The sequence below is a fragment of the Olea europaea genome, unplaced genomic scaffold (assembly GCF_002742605.1).
Source record: "Olea europaea var. sylvestris unplaced genomic scaffold, O_europaea_v1 scaffold279, whole genome shotgun sequence".
Classification (NCBI taxonomy): domain Eukaryota; kingdom Viridiplantae; phylum Streptophyta; class Magnoliopsida; order Lamiales; family Oleaceae; genus Olea; species Olea europaea.
In genome coordinates, this window is record NW_019246376.1 from 131,774 (window position 1) to 153,716 (window position 21,943).

Here is a 21,943-nt window from a genome sequence, read left to right on the forward strand (position 1 = left end):
AAGCTCCTATTCTGTGTTCTCGGTCAGAGGTACTACAACCTCGCTCCTCAAGATCTCGGTTGTCTTCTCGCATCGCAGCTTTGGTTCGTGCAATCCAGTGGTGTTGGTCACAGTTTCCTTCTCAGTTCGCCGGTTGATTCTTGGTCACAGCAGGGTTCCGACGTCTCCTTGTTGGGTTGGTGGAAGTTTCGGTGTTGGGTCGGTGATTTTACACCTCCGATTGAAGACTTCAACCTCAGGTTAAACTTGTTTCTTCTCTTAGATTCTGTTGGATCGTGGGTACTGATGATTATGTAGTGTTGTTAGGCTATTATTTTGGGCTTCAATTAATTGAATAGTGCTGAGTAGTGATGTTTGGGATATTGGGCTTAACTAATTATTAGTTGGGCTATTAATTAGATATTATTTGGGCCTATTATTGTGGGCTTTGTTCCTGGCGTCGTCTGTGGAATTGGAGGTACTCTGGTTCTCGTTTGCTTGTTGGGCTGAGGTGTGTTAATTTTGGTTTGGGTCATTGTTTAAGTGATTAATAGTTAGGCTGAGTTGTGAGACTGGACATACTTTATTTGGTTGAATTGGAATTATACAGTGCCTTGTCATGTCGATTGAGAAGAATGAGTCCGTTTGCATTCGCTTTAATGGAAATAATTACTCTTCATGGGCATTTCATTTTCAGTTATTGGTTGAAGGCAAGGGTGATCTTTGGGGACATATTGATGGAAGTCTCCCGGCCCCTTATCAAGAGAAGGATAAGGAGAAATATCCTGCGTGGAAAACCAAGGATTCTCAGATTATGTCGTGGATCATCGGATCAGTTGATGCGCAGATTGTACTTAATCTCGGACCTTATAAGTCAGCACGTGATATGTGGGAATTCTTGAAGAAAGTTTACACTCAAAGCAACAACGCTCGGAGACTTTAGTTGGAGTTTTAATTAGCAAATTTTTCTCAGGACTCACGCTCTATAGAAGAATACAATTCTGGTTTTTCTAATCTTTGGACTTAATACACGGATATCATTTATGCTTCAATTCCACCTGACGGTTTGAAAGCAGTACAAATAGTACATGACGTTATTAAGAGGGATAAATTTCTCATGAAATTGCGGAATGAATTTGAATCCATCCGATCCAACCTCATGAATCGTGAAACTCCTCCAACATTGGATGATTGTTTGGGAGAGTTATTGAGAGAGGAGCAACGACTTATCACTATACATCTTTGGAGCAACAACAAAATCAAGTAACACCAGTTCCTGTTGTATATGTTGCTCAAGGGAAATTCAAAACTCAGGATATGTCTGGTGTCCAGTGTTACAGTTGTAAGGGGTTTGGACACATGACTCTTCAGTGTCCTCGAAAAATGTGCAGTTATTGTAAGAAGCCTGGACATGTCATTAAGGAGTGTCCCACTCGTCTTCCACGCAAGTCTAGAGCAGGTCACGTTGCTGCTGCCACTGCCTCCGGTTCTGCTCCGCCAGTTGCTTCCACTCAAGTTCCAGCCTCTTTCAATCCTACTCAAAACTCTATCGCCAAGGAGTTGATTCAACAAATGGTTATTTCTGCTTTGTTTGCCTTAGGCGTCTCAGGTAATATCCTAACTGCTTCTTCTTCTTGGTTATTAGATTCTGGTGCTTGTAACCATATGACTCATAATCCATTGTTGCTTAGTAATCTTAGACCATACACTGGACCTCTTCATATACATACTGCTGATGGTAACACCTTACCTATCTCAGCCGTGGGTGATGTATTATTAGATTTACCTAATAGCTTAGTCTCTCCTAATTTATCTACTAATCGTATATCTATTGGTCAACTTGTTGATAACAATTGCATCGTATCTTTTTCTTCTTCTGGTTGTCTTTTGCAGGATCAGGTGTCCGGAAAGACAATCATGAGGGGGCCTAAGGAGGGACGTCTATTTCCTATTTCTCCAAAGCATGTTTCGCTATTTCCTATTGTTTGTAATTCTGCTACTATTGATATGTTTGATTGGCATAAGAAATTGGGACATCCTAATTCTAATGTTTTACATTCATTGTTGAACTCTAGTTTACTTGGTAATAAAAAAGATTTTGCTTCAGTTTCACCTATATCTTTTGATTGTGTGTCATGTACACTTGCTAAGAGTAAAGTCTTACCATTCCCTTCTCATGGTTTTCGTGCTTCGCATCTTTTTGATATTGTTCATAGTGATGTCTGGGGTATTACACCTTTTGTACCTCATGCTAACTTTAAATATTTTGTTACTTTTATTGATGACTATAGTCGTTTCACCTGGGTTTATTTTCTCCATGCAAAGAGTGAGGTTTTCTTTGTCTTTCAAAGTTACCTTGCGCTCATTAATAACCAATTTTCTCCTCAATCAAGATCTTACGTTCTAATTCAAGAAGGTAATATATGTCCACTGAGTTTCAATCTTTCTTACAAAGCAAAGTATTATCTCTCAACGATCTTGTACTTCTACCCCTCAACAAAATGGGGTTGCAAAATGCAAAAATCATCACCATTTGGACATGGTTAGAGCTCTTTTGATTGAGTCATCTATTCCTTCTCGATTTTGGTGTGAAGCTTTGTCCACCGCTGATAATCTTATAAATCGATTGCCTTCTCCCACCCTTGATAATGTTTCTCCATTTTATAAGCTTTTTGGTCATCATACTACATATTCTTCCCTTCGTCCTTTTGGGTGTGCTTGTTTTGTTCATTTTCTGCCACATGAAAGGACGAAACTGACACCTCAATCTGTCAAGTGTGCATTTCTAGGATATGGTGTGACTCAAAAAGGTTATGTCTGTTACGATCCTAAGACACATCGTATTAGAATTTCTCGTAATATTGTTTTCTTTGAAAAACAATCTTTCTTCATTTCAGGAATTGCTACTTCTCCCCCTATGTTCTCTGTCTTGCCTAAATTTCCTATAACTTTCTCTCAGTACAAGGGTCTAGTTTACACTCGTCGATCGTCAATGCTCCAGAGCCTCCTTCTCGATCTTCTGTCTCCCTATGCCCCTCGATCCACCACCTATGACATCCGATCCTCCACCAGATGATCATCAATCTTCTATCCCTCTTCGTCGCACTCTTCGTGTCTCTCTAACCTCAGATAGGTATGGTTTCTCTTCTTATAGCTCTATGTCGGCTACTCTTGATTCAATTTCTATTCCTACCTTATGTAGACAGGCAATGGAACAAGAGTGTTGGCAATAGGCAATGAATGCAGAACTTGAGGCTCTTGAAGCCAACCAAACTTGGGATGTTGTGCCATGTCCTTCAACTGTGAAACCCATTGGGAGTAAATGAGTATATTCTATAAAATTTCGTTTCGATGGTTCTCTTGTGCGCTATAAGGCTAGATTGTGTGCCTTGGGAAATCGTCAGGAGTATGAAATCGACTATGATGAGACATTTGCTTCCGTGGCCAAAATGACCACTGTTCGCCTCTTGTTATCGCTTGCCGCTTCCCAATCTTGGTCTTTATATCAGATGGATGTCAAGAACACATTTTTACGTGGCGACCTCAAGGAAGATATTTATATGAAACTTCTATCTGGTATGCCTATTCCCTCGACTAACTCTATTTGTAAGCTAAAATGCTCTTTGTATGGTTTTAAGCAGGCACCTCAAGTATGGTTTGACAAGTTTCGCCTTGTCAGAGTCAGTATGACGCATCTCTATTCTTTCAACAGAGTACTGTCGGCATCGTTTTTCTTTTGGTATATGTGGATGATATTATTATCTCTGGATTTGATCACTCTCTTATTCAAAAGTTTCAGCAGCATCTTCATTCAATTTTTCATATGAAAGATCTTGGACACCTCACTTACTTTCTTGGCTTGGATGTTCATACTACATCACATGGCATCTTCTTAAATCAACATAAGTATATCCAAGAATTGATTAAGTTGGCTGATTTATCTGAAATCTTCTCAGTTGATACTACGTTGGAACTTAATGTTAAATATCGAAAGGACGAAAGCAATATTCTTCCTGACCCTACTCTGTATAGGAAGTTGATTGGTAGTCTCATTTACCTCACTATCACCCGTCCGGATATCTCTTTCACGGTTCACACTGTTAGTAAATGTATGGATGTCCATCGTCATCTTCACTTGGTAGCTGTCTGTCGTATTATTCGCTATCTTATTGGGACTCCTCATCGTGGTTTGTTCTTTCCTTGGGAAACGATTCTCGAGCTCAATGCTTATAGTGATGCTGACTGGGTTGGATGTCCTGATTCTCGTCGATCTATTACTGGATGGTGTATTTTTTTTGGTAGTGCTCTTATTTCTTGGAAGTGTAAGAAACAAAATTGTGTTTCTAAGTCCTCTACTGAAGCTGAGTACCGAGCTATGTCTGCTGTATATGACTCAACTCCGTCATAATTTTCTTGTCAACAAATTGATGCTTGTGGATTCACCAGCATCAATTTGAGGGAGATATTATACGTGATTTAAGGTTGATTTAAGGTTTCTTTCCTTGTATAATTTAGTTTCTTTTTATATAGCTAGGTTTTTCTTGTACATATTTGTAAACCTCTATATATATATGAAAGTAGACAGAACGAAAATTCATTCGGCATATTAGCAGTGGGTGCTGGGTAAAATGGTTTGAAAGGAGGCAGATGCAAATGTGGAAGTGAGTGTAGCAGGGGATAATAGCGAGTGTGAGTGAAGCAGGAAGGTGGTTGCAGTGATGGATGCTTGATATCTTTCTGTTTATTCCTGCTTTAAGACTCACAGGAGAATATTTTCATGACGTGTACAAGGACTAGAGTAAAAGAAATAAAATTGGAGATTAAAAAGAGACAAATGGAAGATTCCAAATGTGAATAAAGATATTTTTTTTCCTTTTTTGCCTATTTCCAAATGCCAAATGCCTTTGGTGGAGACTATTATCTGCTGATGAGGGACCAATGATCCCGTGTCTGTTCCATCCATTTTGATGGATCCCTTACAGCGTGAAAGAGAAAGGCACGAAGATCATTGGTCCTGACGGGCAAGAAAATGAGCAACTTCGTAAGACCTCTGTGCATTGAGCATATAGAGAGCCTGTTCTTGGTTTATTCTGAGCATACTATCACCAGCTTTTGACTCAGATGCAAGAGTTTTCACCCATGGTCACTTAACGCAATTCTTTAAAATTACTGGTACTATGTCCTTTTTAAGATTTTGAATTTCAATACAATATTAAAGATTACTATTTGTCAGGAAATACTTAAATGGAAGAATAATTCAATTAGACATAAAGATTAATTCTACACATCATTTTGACTACCTATGCATAGATTCCTATAGTTGATGAAAACTTTTTTTTTGTTTCTTCTAACTTTACATGCCTCTCTTCACTACATTCCCGTGCTTCAAAGTATTTCTTTCTCAAATCGTTGGAGATTTTCCTTTCGTTTTGCAGAGAAGCCTGAACGGAAGTGAATAAAAAATTAAGCTGACAGTGTCTTATTTTACTGAGAAAGATACATAAACAAACTATTATATCAAGCAAAACTGGATTTACATCATGCATATTTTCAATGTTCTTTCATAACAGATTTTACTATTTACCAGGTAACACTGCATAGTTTTTATTCTACAGAAGTAATGCTTACATTATATCCTTGTTAACATAGATAATTAAGGAAATATATTTATGTAATTATAGCTGATTTATAGGGATTTTATATCATCCAATTTCCTTGCAAAGAAACGGGCTGTACATGTATATGTATGACAAAATAAGGAGAAAGACATAATGATTTTTTGAGAAAATTACAAACTCTCTCTCTCTCTCTCTCTCTCTCTGAAGTTTTCGTCTTCTTTGACATGGTATCAAAGCTTGGTGTTTAGCTGGCCTGGATTTTTTTCTTTCGTCTAGGATTTTCTTCTCCGATCGTCGGAAGCGTGACTGTGGCCTCCTTTCGGTGTGTTTCTACTTCGTGACTCTAGCCGGATTTTCTTCTCCGATCGTCGGCAGCGTGACTGTGGGTTCTTTTCGGCGTGTTTATCCTTCGTAACTCTGGGCGGTAATTCCTTCGCGTTTCTTTAGATTGGGTACTTGTTATCTGGGTGCATATTGTTTCATCCCTGATTAGTAATTTGGCTTGATTGGTTTGAATTTCTTAGATTCCTGTGAATTTTCGACCGACATTTTCACTGCTTCTGGTTGGGTTCATCAAGTTCACTGTCTTGGTCGACAATTTGTGTTGTTTTAGGGACGGCTTTTATATTATTCTCTCAGCACCTTGTTTGGTTTACTGTTGAGCACTTGGTTGGTCAAGGTTTATATATATTTAAGAGAGCCATTTTGTTCATCATGTCTTCAAATAATTTAGATTCTTTTCATATCCGATTTAATGGTAAAAATTACTCGGCATGGGAGTTTCAATTTCAATTATTTTTCAAAGGAAAAGAGGTGTGGGGTCATCTTGATGGAAGTAATCCTGCTCCTAAAGACATGGAGGCTTTGTCTAAGTGGGAAATCAAGGATGCTCGGGTTATGACTTGATCCTTGGTTCAGTTGAGCCTCACCTTGTTTTGAATCTGAGACTGTATAAAATTGCTGCTGATATGTGGAACTATCTTAGTAAAGTGTACAAACAGGATAACATGGCTCAAAGGTTTCAATTGGAATATGAGTTAGCTAATTATACACAGGAAAGTCTCTCAATTGAGGAATATTTTTTTGGTTTTCAAAATCTTTAGACTGAGTATTCAAACATTGTTTATGCTAATGTCCCCGTTGAGGCTCTATTTGCTGTTGAAACCATGCATGAGACTAGCAAGAGAGATCAATTCCTAATGAAACTATGTTCCGACTTAGAAGTTGTATGTTCTAATCTGATGGATCGTCATCCCATACCATCTTTGGATGATTGTTTAGGTAAACTCCTTCGTGAGAAACAACGTATTGTCACTCATGCTTCTATAGAACATGGGGATCCTATTAGTTCTCCTATTACTTTGGCATATACAGCACAAGGAAAGAATAAAGGTCGAGACATACGTGCTATTCAGTGCTATAGTTGTAAAGCTTTTGGTTATACTGCTCGAGATTGTCCTAAGAAGTATTGTAACTACTACAAGAAACAGGGTCATCAAATCTCCGTTTGTCCCATTCGCCCTAAAAGGAAGCATGGTGTTGCATATCATGCCTCCACTGGTGCCTATCGCTCTGCTACATTGCTTACTGCCTCCTCAGTTGTTCCTACTCCTGCTTCTGCTACCTTAGCGAACCCGACCACACTTACCCCTGAAATGGTACAACAAATGATCCATTTTACTTTTTCTGCCCTTAGCCTCTCAGGTACTCATACAGTTTCTTCTCCACCATGGTTCTTTGACTCTGGAGCTTCTAATCATATGACCAATACTGTTGGTCCTCTTTCCAATGTCAGAAATTATGATGGGAATCAAAAAATTCACACCGCTGATAGGCAGGGAACTGTTGGTGATCTTTCTTCTTCCTTAACTAATATTTTTGTGTCTCCTGATCTCTCTACAAATTTAATCTCTGTTCGTCAATTGATTGATAACAATTATGATGTCTGTTTTTCTTGCTCTAATTATGTTGTGTAGGATCTAGTGTCTGGGAAGATGATCGTAAAGGGGCCTAAAGTGGGACGACTCTTTCCTTTATATATTTCTCCATCCCCAATTTTACCGACTTCTCTTTTACTTTCTTTTGCATGTAATGCTTTTAATCCTGAAAATAAGTTGTGGCATAAATGTTCAGGCCACCCAAACTCAAATGTACTTCGTACTTTATTTAACTATGGTTTATTGGGCAATAAAACACATTCTTCCACTAATCTCTTTTTTGATTGTACAACATGCAAACTTGGTAGAAGTAAAATTCTACCTTTTCCTTCTAATGGATCTCGTGCCTCACAATGTTTTGATATTATTCTAGTGATGTTTGGGGAATTTTACCTATTATCTCTCATGCATATTATAAGTACTTTGTTACATTTATTGATGACTTTAGTTGCTTCACTTGGGTTTATTTCTTACGGGCTAAAGCAGAGGTGTTTTCGATCTTTAAGCATTTCCTTGCCTTTCTTGAGATTCAATTCTCTACCGGCATCAAGATCTTGCGATCTGATTCTGGAGGGGAATATATGTCCAATGCATTTCAAGATTTTCTTCAATAAAAAGGTATCATCTCTCAGCGTTCTTGCCCTATGACGCCATAGCAAAATAGTGCTGTTGAAAGAAAAAATCGCCATCTTCTTGATATGGTAAGAACCCTCTTACTGGAATCATCTGCCCCTCCTCAATTTTGGTGTAAAGCACTTTTTACTGTAGTTCATTTAATTAATCGTTTATCCTCTCCTACGTTAAATCAATTTTTTCCCTTTTTTAAGTTGTTTGGTCATTCACCTTCATATTCTTATTTTCATACATTTGGTTGTGTGTGTTTTATGCATGTCCCTGATCATGAGCGACATAAACTTACCGCTCAATCAATTAAATGTGCTTTTCTTGGTTAAGCTAACTCTCAAAAAGGTTATGTTTGTTATGACCCACATGCTCAACGTATTCGCATTTCTAGGAATGTGGTTTTTCTTGAATCTCAATATTTTTTTCCATCTCATGTTGTACTACAGTCTCCATCTCTCTCTTTTGCCTAGCTTTTTTGAATCTCCATCAGTTGTGGAAAGATTTAAACTTGGTCTTGTGTATGAACGCTGTCGTCATCGTGAGTCTAATCCAACTTCCTCTGTGCCCCCTCGAAATATTGACTCAGCGCCTGATCCCGCTACAGTTTCCACCACTCTTCATTGGATACTCGTCCCTCTCGAACCACAGGTACGTATGGTTTCTCCTCTTCTATCTCTCTTGTCACTACTTTATCTTCTATCTCCATTCCCTCTTGCTATAAATAAGCCATGGAACATGAGTGTTGGCAAAAAGCAATGCAAGCAAAACTTCAGGCGCTTAAAGAGAATCACACTTGGGACATTGTTCCTTGTCCCCCTACAGTCAAACCTATTGGGAGTGGATGGGTTTTTTCGGTCAGGCTTCGTTCTAATGGCTCTTTTGGTAGGAACAAAGCTCGTCTTCTAGCTCTGGGTAACAGGCACGAATATGGGGTTGACTATGAGGAATATTTGCTCCTATTGTGAAAATGACCACAGTTCGAACGATCCTAACTATATTGCTGCATCACAATCGTGGCAGCTACATTAAATGGATGTGAAAAATGCTTTTCTTCATAGCGATCTTCACGAGGAGATCTATATGAAGCTTCTCTCTGGCATGACTACTACTTCTCCTTATGATGTTTTTAAGCTACGTCGTTCTCAATCATGCATCAATATACTAGAACACAATTCAATAACCTCTTGGACATAACTCGTTCTCAATCTCTTTTGACTGCTTTCATATTTTGACTCTTCTAATTTTTGTTCATTATGAAATGAATGTGCAAGAGAACTTGGATGCGTCAGAAGGAATGTTTTCAAAAACTTTATACTAGACAACTAACTCAATTAGAAATATTTCATGCTTCCATCGAGAAGAATTCTAAATCATGACTCTACAATATATTTTTGCACCAATAAATATATTTACTAACAGATTTAATGCAATTTTTTGAGAAAAGTAAAGTGATGTAAAGAAAGAATAGATATCAGGACTACAATGAATATGCCTCTCTAAATATGAAACTTGTGGATCCCCTAGATAACAAAATAAGTGAGCAGAAAGAGCTGAAGCTTCAATCCGTATCCAGTAAGGGGTTTACAACTTGCACATTTAGCAAAGGGTATGGTACCAAATATTCCATCTCCAGTGCCTAGTCACGTCAATAGAGGTACCTATACCCATGCCAAACAACTACTCCAACCATTGCTGGAGAAGATAGATGGAAGATATGCAGATGCATAACAGGTGTTCGAATTTCATTGGAACGTGAAAACAGAAAAAGTGCATTTTATGCTCACATATCTCCCCTGAAAATCCCTCTGGAATGTTAAAAATAGAAAATATGGAGCAAATCACATTATAAAATTGAGTTCTAGGTTTTCCGACCCAAGTTCTAGTGTAGAAATCCCGTAATTATTTCTAGAATTATGGGATAATTTAAATAAACATATTTAAAGATTAGAAATATATTTCTTTCCATGTTTAGATAGTTACCTTTTTTCTATTCCTGTTTGTATATTATTTATTGGTGTATAAGTGTAAATAATATACGAATGAAATAAGATTTTCTCTAATTCTCTCCCAGTTTACATGGTATCAAAGATAGGTCATTTTTAACCTAGCCATCAACCACTAATGGTAGAAAACAACAACCAGTTGCCGACACCAGAGCCACAAATCAGCGAGGTAGAATCCCTCCCGTCAATGGGCTCCGGTGGACTAGACAGTTCCTCATTCCAATTCACCGTAGAGGAATTGGATGGAAAAAATTACCGAGAATGGGCACAATCAATTAAGCTCATTATTGATGGGAAAGGAAAACTCGGGTATCTTATCGGAGAGAAGCAACAACCTGCCTCAACTGATGCCGTTTCGCTGCAGAGATGGAGGTCTGAAAATTCGTTGGTGACTGCATGGTTAGTTAACTCCATGAAACCCGTAATCGGAAAAACATATTTATTTCTTCCTACGACGAAGGATGTATGGGAGGCAGTTCGAGATATGTACTCAGATATGGAGGATTCTTCCAAAATTTTCGAGATTAAGACCTAGTTATGGCGATGAGATAGAGACAGGGAAGTTACAGAATATTTTCTAGAGATGAGCTCCTTGTGGCAAGAACTCGATCAGAATACTGAAGAGAAATGGGACTGCCCCGCTGACACGGTACGATATAAGAAAAAATTGGACAACGAGAGGATCTATGAGTTCTTGGCTGGCCCGAATCGAGACTTGGATGATGTGAGAAGGAGGATTCTGAACCGACGACCACTGCAATCCCCAAGAAAGGTCTTCGTGGAGGTGTGCAAGGAAGAAAATCGCAGGAAGGTGATGTTAAACGGGGTTGGAGAGGAAGAAAGTGAATCTGCTTTAAGCTCCAAGGGTATTGGGCCTAATGGGTCATCCCAAGTGATGAAAAAGGTTGGACCTGTTCATGGGATTAATGGACCGGATATTAATTACTCAAAATGGAATGGGTCGAATGAAATGGGTCCATTAAATAAAAGAAATGGACCTGGAGCTAATGGGCCCGGTGGAAAGCAACGAGGACATCCATGGTGTGATCACTGTCGTAAGTCGGGATATAAAGAGGATACGTGTTGGGATCCGCATCGAAAACCAATTGACTGGAAGCCAAAGCAAAATAATAGGAATCGAGGGTACCACGTTTGTGCTGATCCGATTGAAGACAAACATAATCCTGCTTAGAGTGGTGCATTCAATCCTGAACAATTGGAACAACTGTACAAAATGTTCTCAAATTTTCAATCAACTAGTTCGTCAAGTTCTCTAGACCACAAAGATAATTGTTTCAGTGCGTTACACACAATCACTCACTCCAAAGCTCTCTGGATTATTGATTCGGGTGCGTCTGATCACATGACGAACTCTTATAATCTTTTTTCCACATACTCCACTTGTGTTGGTAACATCAAAGTTAAAATTGCAAACGTATCTTTTTCACCTGTAGCAGGAAAAGGGAGTATTCTTATCTCTGACCTTATAACCCTAGAGTCTGTCCTTTATGTTCCGAATTTATCATGCAACTTGCTGTCAATTAGTAAATTAACGAGACACTCCAATTGCTCAACTAAATTCTTCTCATATCATTGCATTTTTCAGGACCTATCATCAAGGAAGACGATTGACAGTGCTAAAGAATGTGAGGGGCTTTACTACTTTGAAGAGGTTAATATGAGTAAACGAAATCAAATTGCAACTTGTGATTCTGTTTCTACTTCTAAAAATAGCGAACCTATGTTATGGCATCTTAGAATGGATCATCCCAATTTTCAATATTTACGTCATATATTTCCTTCCTTGTTTCCTAATAAAAGGATATTTGATTTTCAATGTGAACTAGCAAAGCATCATTGTAATCCATTCCCACAATCTACGTACAAACAGTCGAAACCATTCACCTTAATTCACAATGATTTATGGGGTTCATCATGCATTCCAAGTCGAACTCACAAAAAATGGTTCGTGACATTTATCGACGATCATACTAGATTGTGTTAGGTTTATCAATTGAAAAAAAAGTTCGATATCTGAACTGTGTTCATCAACTTCCATATAATGATTCAAACTCAATACCAAACACAAATACAAATTTTACGTACTGATAATGGTACAAAATATTTTAGCACTACCTTGAAATAATTTCTCAAAAAACAAGGAATAATTAATCAAAGCTCTTATGTCAATACTCCCCCAACAAAATGGAATTGCTGAACAAAAGAACAAACACCTCCTAGAGGTAGCTCATGCCTTACTGTTCACAACAAATATGCCGAAATATTTTTAGGGGGATGCCATCTTAACCTCTGCATATCTTATAAATACAATGCCTAACCGAATTCTCTCCTTCAAATCACCTCTCCAAATGCTTCAAGAATCGTTTCCCTATTCTCGCCTTAATTCAAACTTACCTCCAAAATTATTCTGGTGTACTGCCTTTGTCCATATACACCCCCATCATCAGAGTAAACTCGATCCTTATGCACTTAAATGTGTCTTCATTGGATACTCGTCCACTCAAAAGGGCTACAAATGTTATGATCTATCCACAAAAAGGGTATTTGTTAGCATTCATGTTACATTATTCGAAGAAACTCCCTACTTCCAAAAATCCTCTCTTCAGGGGGAGAAGTTGAGTGAAGATCGACTCTTGGGCAAAGATCAAACTCTCACCCCTGCTAAACCTATCATAAACACGGAATCTACCAATCCTAACAGGCCATCTACAAAGGAAAACTTAAACTCAGGGGGAGATACAGGAAAGCAAGGTAATAAGGTGATATTAGTTTACTCAAAAAAACCAAAATCAATGTACAAAGAGAACCTTACACTCGAAGCACCAAAAGAGTTGGAACCGATAATAGCTCCAGAACAAAATGAGAACCCTTAAGATAATGAGCTCTCAGAAAGTGACCTACCCATTGCTCTCAGGTTAAAGCCTTAATCATGTACCCTTCATCCTATCTCAAAATTCGTTTCCTATAACAATCTGTCTGCAGGGTTTCGCACATTTTCTTATAATCTCGACAGCACAGAAATTCCAAAGAATATTCAGGAGGCTATGGCTAATCCAAAATGGAAAGAAACAATCTTGGAGGAAATGCGAGCATTTCAGAAAAATAAAACATGGGAGGTGGTAGAACTACAAAGAGGAAAAAAACCTATCGGATGTAAATGGATTTTTAATGTGAAGTACAAAGCTGATGGGACAATAGAACGGTACAAAGCTCATCTTGCTGCAAAAGGATATACACAAACTTACGATATTGATGACACAGAGACCTTTGCCCTTGTAGCAAAACTGAATACTATCCAAGTTATCTTATCCGTAGCGGCAAACTTGGATTGGCCTCTCCAATAGCTTGATATTAGGAATGCGTTCTTGAATGGAGAATTGGAAGAAGAAGTCTTCATGAAATTTCCCCTGCTTTCTATAAAAGTGATGAGAGAAATAGGGTGTGTAAACTTAAAAAGTCACTGTACGGTCTCAAACAATCACCAAAAGCATGGTTCGACAGATTTGCAAAAGTGTTGAGAAGTCAAGAATATCAACAAGGACAATCAGATCATACTTTGTTTTACCAGCTATCTGAAAAAGGGATGAAAACAATCTTAATTGTTTGTGTTGATGATATATAATACAGTAGAAATCGAGAGACTTGGGACATATGCGATACTTTCTAGGAATGAAACTGGCCAGATAAAAAAAAGGTATCAGTGTTTCACAACGAAAGTACATACTTGATCTCCTCATTGAGACTGGTATGCTTAGATACAAGCCAATTGATACACCAATGGAGGTAGGAAGAAAGGATGAAATCATAGGAAAGTCAGTTGAAATGGACAGATATCAGTGACTGGTTGGGAAATTAATCTATCTTTCTCACACTAGACCAGATATTGCATTTGCTGTAAGTGTGGTAAGTCAACACATGCACTCTCCAAAAGAAGCTCATTTAGAAGCAGTGTACAGAATCCTCAGATATCTCAAAGATACCCCTGGAAAGGGACTATTCTTCAAGAAAAATGAAAGGAAAGATGTAGAAGTTTTTACTGGTGTAGACTGGGCTGGTTCACGGGAAGATAGGAGATCAACTACTGGCTACTGTACCTTCATCTGGGAAAATTTGGTAACGTGGAGAAGTAAGAAGCAGAATGTTGTGGCCAGAAATAGTGCTGAGGCTGAGTTTAGAGCAGTTGCCCAAGGAATATGTGAAGGTTTGTGGATAAAGAAATTATTGGATGAATTACAGGTTATGGTAAGTCTTTCAATCAAACTCTATTGTGACAACAAAGCAGCTATTAATATATCTCTCAATCCAGTCCAACNATTACAGGTTATGGTAAGTCTTTCAATCAAACTCTATTGTGACAACAAAGCAGCTATTAATATATCTCTCAATCCAGTCCAACATGATCGAACCAAACATGTGGAAGTTGACAGACACTTCATCAAAGAAAATATTGAAGAAGGGATTATATGCATGACTTATATACCTACCAAAGAACAAATTGCAGATATCCTCACCAAAAGACCACCATGACAAAATTTTGTGGATTTCATTTACAAGTTGGATATGGTCAACATCTATGATCCAACTTGAGGGGGAGTGTACAAATCCCGTAATTATTTCTAGAGTTATGGGATAATTTAAATAACCATATTTAGAGATTAGAAATATCTTTCTTTCCATGTTTAGATAGTTACCTTTTTTCTATTCCCATTTGTATATTATATATTGGTGCATAAGTGTGTAAATAATAGACGAATGAAATAAGATTTTCTCTAATTCTCTCCCAGTTTGCATCTAGTAACTCAAAAAAAGTTAATCTAGCCTCGAAGATTAAATTCCTCAGAAGATCCAGCTATCTAGAATGGGTTAAAAGATATCATTATATCTTACAAATTATCGACAAACCAATTAGTCTGCTGAACTGTTTATGCTGGGTGCTCTGACGTGAATTAAGTGAGGAGTGAAAGGATTAGTCCCATGTAGAAGTAGTAAGAAGAAGAGGAATTAATATAGACACAATGTAAAAGTAATCAAGATTCAATGGCTTAAGGATTTGCATCGAGTTCACATCATAATATTGATATCTAAATTGTCATGGTTAGACTACTGGGTAGCAATGTATGAAATCGGAGTACAAGGTTCAAAATGTCTATGGATGACAAACACAAATAATGGACTTGTAGAGGCCATTAAGGGATTATCCTTTGGGTTCCCTAGTTATTTCTCTTGAGGAGGTACTTTAATTTACGGTGCAGGATGTTTATAGCTCTTTATAAGCTAAATGAGGGGCAATTTTGATGAGAAACTCCAATGGAGCTTGCAGCTCAAGATCTACATTGATGGTGGCTTTGTAATGGTCATAAGAGAACTGTATGGAATGAGGCTGCCTAGAAGTTCATATCCAAGAAGTTGCACCTACGAACAGAAATTGTTGAGGGTGATTGTTTGAGAAAAAAAAGTGAAACTGAATACACGCAAAGAAAGTTGGATCGAGTGTTGAGGAGTAAATTACCAAAGTAATTAGTGAAAGCATAGCTTGCATGCATAGATGAACTCAACTCATTGGCTTGAGCTCATGGGTCATGTCAAGTTTGACTTCTCTAACAGTTTTCTTTCCTTACCAGCATTGCTCAAATTACTCGGCAAAATATTTGAATTAAATATAAAAATTGATCTGTGTACACACCATTGGTGCATATTGAATTCAACAATCTATTATTCATGTGATAGCATGCATTAGTTCTGATGATTTATCCTGCAATGTTACCTTTAAACTGTCAACTTCTTCTGTAACAGAATCAATTTTTTTAGTATCTTCAATATAAACTGGAGTTTCTTTGATAAGTGGAGGTGCTTCTTCAATTGCTTTTCTAGCAGCCTCTCGTTCATTGGCAAGAAAGGCATTTGTTTCTTCAACTTTCTTCTTCATATCTTCCAAAGAGTTCTGCAACTTTGCTATCTCTTGAGCTTTTGTTTCTTCCAAGTCAGTCTGCTTAAATGATTTCAATGATAGGCACACCAAACAGTGCATATTAATCCATGATAGAAAATAAGAAACTAAGGACATTAGTGTTAAATAGTTCGCAACAAAATAATTGATTGATTGTCCTCATGATTGCAACTGCAAGATTATTGAGATGTTTTAACGGAGTTCAAGTTTTTATTGAAACTTTTAAGCAAACACAAAAATCAGATCATTTATGATGTATAATTGAAAGATGATATCTATCTCAAAGACGTGACATTACCCTTAAACGTTTTTCAAGTTGCAATCGCCATGTGAGTTCCTCAAGCTGCTTTTCAAGCTTATCTTTTGCCTCTTTGAGTGCACCTGTATCCCTTGCAGCCTGCATAAGTATGCAATCAATGCTATATGTGATCGGGCAGACTGTTCAAATTTTAATATTAATAAGTTTCTTAAAAAGAACACTCTGAAGTCTGCATTCCTTCTAATTTCAACTAGGCTGATCAACTCATGAGTATCAACATAAACTTGTAATACCAATTCCCTAGCATAGAAATTATTCATTTTCATATGAATAAATATTGAAGTGAAAATGGTAATTGAGAACACGAATTTCTGGCATGAAAGATGTGCATTCCAAGAAATTAATTTTTTTCTTCATATTTTCAAAAGGAAAAAATAAGTACTTCAACGGTCAAATGGTACTAGAGCTAACTTGTTTAAGCTTCCGCAACTCTTTTTTTGCAAGTTTTCCCCGCCATCTGCATTGTGTTTTAGTTGTTCCACGCTTAAGCTTCCTATAGTAAGATGAAGCTTTATGGCAGCGCCACCGCGCCTGAGTAAGGATGGGTTTAAGTGGAGAGTTTCATGTAATACAAACTAAATCATCTTTGAATGAAGTCCAGATAACAAGTAAACCTGTATAAAGGTCGCAGCTTTAGTTTGCCTTCTGAATCTAAATCTTTTACGAGCTTCCATGGTACGTAAACCTGTTTGTACAACAAGCACCGAAACTAGAAGTGCTCTATATGATTTTCTAGCTTGGTATTTACGTGTGTCACTCTAAATTTTTATGGCAGCTGTTTGCCTTTTCAATCCCTCGTATACTTTGCCTGCCAGTCTACCTGAAAATCATACAACTATATGATTAATTCAAAAATAAAAAGAAAGATACAGGCAAAATGGGGCTGTCATGCGTGGAGAGAGAGACATTAAAAGCACCTTTTAAAAAATTCAGATATGAAGCCAATTACCTAAAAATAAAAATAATTTATCATCTTTACACTTGATGAATGAAGTCGTTCACCTCTGCAAAATGATTGCACATAAATGGTAGCCTCTCTCAGTGCAACAAACTGTTTGCGAGCAACATGAGTTCGTATGCATCGTTGTATAGATTTTGCTGCATTTCTAAGAACTTCTGTTCTACGTGCATCTAACTCAGCCACCTGACCGGCTCTCAAGAACACCTTAGTTTTTCCCACCTGTGATGTCAGAAGCAGCTCAGCTAATTCAATGAAAATCTTTCGATCCTTGGTGCATCAACATATTATTTAAGAATTGCAGACATTTCTTATTATAGATGATATAGTGCAAAATAATCCATAGGGTGGTTTAAGAGATGGCTTTCTGTAGAGTCTAGCAACAGATGAATCACCAGATTTTGTGAAGCCTAAATTATAGAGGCCAGAGCAAATTAAATGAAATAACTTATTTCAAGAATTGAGTAAGTACATAAGCATAAAATATGCATTCTAAGATCAGTAGAAAGAGATGCATTGAAGCATGTTATGTATTACATGTATAATTACCTATAAAGGAAAACCTACAATTGATGGATATGAGACTGCCATAGTGAGAAACAATAGATAAGCCAATGAATGGTAATCGAGCAAAGGTGCATCAGTCAATTTTTGAACCTTGAGTAGCAATAGAGAACTTCTGTAAAATAAAGAAAACATCTCAAGCAACTAAACAACCATGGTTACTACCTGGAAACCTTTAAGCCCCTTCCTTTCCAAAATCTTCTTGCACGCCACCTTTTCATCATAGCTGCTCATTGGAAAGACCTTTAATATTATTATATAAATCTTTGGGCCAAAAGAGTAATACCAATGTAATCAACAACATAACTGTAACTGTAACTAAAAATAAGACAATATGGATTGTTGAAGACAATTTAAATGATACACATGTGACCTTCTTTAACTTCAACTTTTAGATCAAGTAGTTCAATACGGTATAAGAGCATAAAAATGTCTTGGGGTTCAAGTCTTGCCGCCATCCATTTCATAAAATTGTGCACACGTTATGCTTTGATGGAAAAAATAAACCCGACCTACATACGTGAGGCATGCTAAAGACAATTTAAATGATATACATGTAGTCCTCACTAACAGCTCATGTTTTTAAATTAAGTGGTTAAACATGTATAACTTGGCAAAGTATGAAATGGGTTGAGGTTTGAATACCAGTTCAAGCTAGAGTAAGTGACTTACTTTCCTACTAATACATCTGGTGCAAGAAGCCCAAATCTATTTATAAACTCGAAGAAAGGACGACGAGTAGGATATCCCGCACAACTTATCCTGATTGCCTCCAAAACACCCTAAAAATGATGGGACCAATTAAAAATATGTCAATGAGATAGAACTAATTGCTTATTAAAAAAAATCACATAACGGAGACAAAATTGTTACTTGAATAATTTAAAAAGAAGAACCATATCACTGTGAAGGTCAGAAGTACTTACCCCACAACGTCACTGTTGTATAATATTAGCATTTTCAAATATGGCAGGTTTAAGAAGATTATTAGGCTTCACACATCTTATGTAGTGAGGTTCTGTAGCATTCAGAGTTTCCATCAATTGTTGTAGTTGTAACTGCACCATTAGATTTGTAAACATCACGTATTTCATCATAGTATTTCATGTCAGATCACTTTTCTGAAATATTAGATCGATAATGCTTTCTGTGATAAAGTTGTATCTATCGATATGAATGTATTTACAATGATACAGATAAATCCACAACAAAAGCTGAAGCTTATTTACCTTAAAACGTGAACCAATAGAAGAGAACTTAGAAGATTTTGTGCTCTCTTCAGGTATTTGAGGGAAAAGTCCTGCTACAAATGAACATTTGGAAGCACTTAACAAATCTTGGTGTTCAGCAACCACATAGTCTTTGTTTTTGTCCAAGAAGTGGTCAGATTGGTATTGAACCTGAACTTGATTGAATGTGAGATTGAAAACTTGGCTATAGATACAGGTCAGGAAAAAATAATTTTAACTTATATATACCTCTCCAGCATAATGTGCGATAGCAAAATCTGTGGGGGACAATTTCGGCTTTACAAAGCGCGTGTGATTCTTGAATGTCTGATAAAGCTTGTTTAAGAATGTCTCATGCGTTGATTTTGGGAACATGCTGAAAACAGGAGACCAATTAGACAAGAATAAGAAATCATCTATTGGCCTCCAGTCAAACCTTTGGTCTGAAATTGCTGATAAACTAATATAATAAAATATTTCCCACTATGTGAAGAAGGAAAAAATTATAAAAAGGTTTGAGTAAAGTCAAGGTCTAACTAGTAAAATTGTGAAATTGAGTATCTTTCAAGATTCATAAGTGGAAACAAATATCCAAGCACAGTGAGGGGCCTTACCATGCTTCATCAAGGAGGGCAACAATTCCGTCTGGTTTCTGCAAGAGAAAATAATATAAGTTTTTGTCTATTCATAATGCATTTGAGATGTCCACTAAAGAAGGACTAATCCATTTAAATGTCCATTTCATCTTTTATTGAGTTCAATAAAAAAATTGTATAATTTAACAACACATCATGTGCAAGATGTACATTTAAGTTCATCATTACAAACAAGAATGCAAAGTCAAACTTCTTTCATTCTTGCATGGAAATGTTTCTAGAAAGCAGGATCTAGTTGTAACAGCTAAAAATCCAAAATCCCCTGGTGTTTACAGAATGTGGCTAAAGAACCTCCTTGTTCTTAGATGCCTTCCTCACCTTCGCCAACAGTTGAGCTTACAAAATGCCATTATTTCTCTTTTGAAAGTACCATTATACCTCTATATTTAATTGTAGGACACACATCAATCATATTTGTTAAATCTGGCCTGCCCAAGGGTACATGGAACCAATCTAGGCCCTTGGCCGGAAAAAAGCAATAAATAAATAAAACATTGCTTCAAGATGCCAAAATTTAACTTGGTCATAAAAATTAATTGTCACAATCCATCTCCTTTTACATTTAAATTTTTACTTTCATATTCATCTCAATCCAGTTATTTTGTTGACAACTATCGAATTGTGAGTGATGTATAAAATGGCTATCAGAGTCTTTAATATCAATATTTGATTAGAGTGGTTATATGAAAACTAGTAAAACCTCTTCAATTATCGCCGGTGTAGCTATGTGAAGAGAACATTTCATTAAATTCTGATGGTTGGGAGGTATCCCCATGGGCTTTAAAAACACTAGTTTTTTAGACTATTTTCCAAACATATGGTTTCTCTAGCTACTCCCTCCTTCCTATGGTTATTGCGTGAACTTGGCCATTTTCTACATTTCAAAAGACCTAATTCACTTCCCAAATGAAACTATGTTTTCTTATTTTTTCACCATAAACATAGAAAATTAAAAAATTAAAATAAAAGCAATCTTAGTTTATCACATGTTTAAGATTTTGACCTCAGTGAAGGCAAATAACTCAAATATCAATGTTATAACATTAACAAATATCTAACTTTCCAAAATCAAGTGAAGACAACGGAAGGGAAGAAGTAGTTCCCAGAAACATGCCTTTTCCATTTATATTTTACTATCAATGTTTTTATATGACTTAATCGGCATTCAGGTTCAGCAAAAGGTGTTGCGCTCAATTTTCCCCTTCTTTTCAAGAAGCTAAGATATTATTTTCTTTTTTCTTTAAACCATCTTATCTAAAAGTTTAATCTGTTTGAGGGATACATATTTTTTTTATTTAAATATTGTGTTCAACACTGCACCTGAATCTTAAAGGCCTGCCAAGTGAAACTTATAATAAATGAGTGGTCGAGATATCAACCATTTCATCTAAAAACTTAAGCAAATGATGGGATAAATGTAGATACTTAGTTTCCTTATACATTTCCTTTCAGGGAGGACAAAATGGATGCAGCTATCCCGTAACATTTACCAAACATCTGAGTAAACCTTAAATCAATCAACAAGTTAAAAGCAATCTAATCTAAGGCTCTCCAGACTCCAGGTTGTCATGCTAGTTAAAAATAAGCTAAAAAGGGAACAAATAGTGATAGGAGAATAAAGGGGGAAATTTGGGAACAGAAACAGCAAATAAGAAGTGGAAGTTCTGTAAATAAACCTTTTTTAAGATGCAGTTTGCCACACAACATGGTAAAAAATTTAGAAATAGCTTCTAGGTTAGTGAAATAATGTCTAATTTTTGCAGATAATGGCTGCAACGTTTGTGGTGGAATCACCAGATAGAATTTTAACATTGGAATGCAGCTAGGCTAATTAAATAAAATTTCAAACAAGAAAGACAATTTTAAATAATGTAGTTAAAGAGTAATTTTGTATAGAAGTGGAGAATTGTCTGACATACTACAGAAGTTGTAATCAAGATATTTGAAGGTCAGTATATGTATTGCACAGTAGAAGTTAATAACTATGGTATCAGTTCAAATGTTTTTATGGTAGGAGCTATAAATTCACATTAAATAAGTACCTTCTCTATAAGATCTAATACATCTTGGTTATCAACAAACTCAATG

The 21,943-nt window shown here is 36.8% G+C and overlaps 1 pseudogene; it reads right to left on the reverse strand.

The window, feature by feature from the left end:
• The window catches only part of LOC111383919, a 42,002-nt pseudogene extending 20,060 nt beyond the window's left edge, over positions 1-21,942 (reverse strand).
• Between the last annotated feature and the right edge of the window lies 1 nt (position 21,943).